This window comes from Galeopterus variegatus, unplaced genomic scaffold (assembly GCF_000696425.1).
Source record: "Galeopterus variegatus unplaced genomic scaffold, G_variegatus-3.0.2 Scaffold19385, whole genome shotgun sequence".
NCBI lineage: Eukaryota > Metazoa > Chordata > Mammalia > Dermoptera > Cynocephalidae > Galeopterus > Galeopterus variegatus.
Genome location: NW_007745496.1, coordinates 12,665 through 14,689, shown reverse-complemented (window position 1 = coordinate 14,689; position 2,025 = coordinate 12,665). Strand labels below are relative to the sequence as shown.

At 47.3% G+C, this 2,025-nt stretch overlaps 1 pseudogene; it reads left to right on the top strand.

The window, feature by feature from the left end:
- The first annotated feature begins 8 nt into the window (after positions 1-8).
- On the top strand, positions 9-1,771 carry LOC103583062 (annotated as a pseudogene).
- Positions 1,772-2,025: the final 254 nt, after the last annotated feature.

Here is a 2,025-nt window from a genome sequence, read left to right as displayed (position 1 = left end):
TGCGAATAAACAGATTTGCCTGGCCCAAGGTTCTAAAAATTTCATACAAAAGGAACAACTTATACATTAAGATCCGGCCTGGAGAGTTTGAACAGTTTGAAAGCACCATTGGGTTTAAGCTGCCAAATCATCGAGCTGCCAAGCGTTTGTGGAAAGTATGTGTTGAGCACCATACGTTTTTCAGACTGTTGTTACCAGAAGCACCTCCAAAGAAATTCCTAACCTTGGGTTCCAAGTTTCGTTATAGCAGCAGAACGCAAGCCCAAACAAGGAGAGCCAGCGCACTGATAGGTCGCCCCGCACCTTACTTTGAGCGCTCGTCCAGCAAACGTTATACCACGTCTCGCAGCTTGGATGGAGCATCAGTGAATGAAAACCATGAAATATACATGAAGGATTCTATGTCTGCTGCAGAGGTTGGTACTGGCCAGTACGCCACAACAAAGGGCATCTCTCAGACCAACTTGATCACCACTGTGACTCCGGAGAAAAAGGCCAAGGAAGAGAGGGACGAGGAAGAGGAGAGACGGAGAAAGGCGGAGGAAGCCACACCTGTTGCAGTGATTCCGCTGGAGGGACAGACTGACAGTGAGCGGACGGACACTGTGGCTGATGGGGAAACCACCGCCACTGAGGAGCTAGATAAAACTCAAGATGACCTGATGAAACATCAAACCAACATTAATGAGCTGAAAAGAACCTTTTTAGAAACCTCAGCAGACACTGCTGTTACAAATGAATGGGAAAAGAGGCTTTCTACGTCCCCACTGCGACTGGCTGCCAGGCATTGAGCCCCTTGTACCTGAAGAGAAAATGGAAACCAAGACAGAGTTCAGGGAAACAGAGCCGGAACCCAGCCGCACCCCCAGCCGCTCAGCACCGAGAAGGTGGTGCAGGAAACCGTGCTGGTCGAGGAGAGGCGTGTGGGGAGGGTGCACGCCAGCGGGGACGCTTCCTCCGTGGCCGGGGACGACATGGACGCTGCAGTACAGCCCATGCCTGCCGATGCTTCTAGCGTTAAAGGGAAGGAGGACTCTGCTGTGACTGAGGGGGCTAAGGAGGAAAGAGGGAAGGAGGCCGACAAAGCTGCACTGGAACAGGAAGAGACAGCCACTGCTTCCCACGAGCGACAGGAGGAGCAGAGTGCAGCGGTCCACGTTTCTGAGACTTTGGAACAGAAACCTCATTTTGAGTCATCAACTGTGAAAATGGAAACCATCAGTTTTGGCAGTGTTTCACCAGGAGGAGTAAAGCTAGAAATTTCTACCAAGGAAGTGCCAGTAGTTCACACTGAAACAAAAACAATCACATATGAATCATCACAGGTTGATCCTGGGGCTGATCTGGAGCCAGGAGTGCTGATGAGTGCACAGACGATCACATCTGAAACCACTAGTACCACCACCACCACCCACATCACCAAAACTGTGAAAGGAGGCATATCAGAGACAAGAATTGAGAAGCGGATAGTCATCACAGGAGATGCAGACATTGACCATGACCAGGCGCTGGCTCAGGCAATTAAAGAGGCCAAAGAGCAGCACCCTGACATGTCAGTGACCAAAGTAGTGGTCCATAAAGAGACCAAGATTATGCCAGAAGATGGAGAGGATTGACCAGAGGAATAACTTAGATTGCACATGAATCCAGTCATCCAAACCATTAGGAAAACCAGAGCCTAAATGGAGTTCCCTCTTCTAACCCAACTGACTTGTCCGTGGAAAATTTCAATCCAGAAGAATTGACCTTGACCATTAATAAAGACACTGGCAGAGAGATCTTCCCATAATAAAGCAATCAAATCAGCATCACTAAACTGATATTTCATGAAGCAACAATAAGATTACAAAAGAGCAGCATTTTTAATTTTCACAAAATGTCTAAGTTTTCAGCTATACTTGCACGTTCATAACTGACAATATAAACCGTGATCTCATGTAACACATAAACAATTCATGCCTTTCGTAGTTTAATATTATTGAAGTCAGAACAAAATTGCAGTTTCTTAGGTGACATATCTTTTGT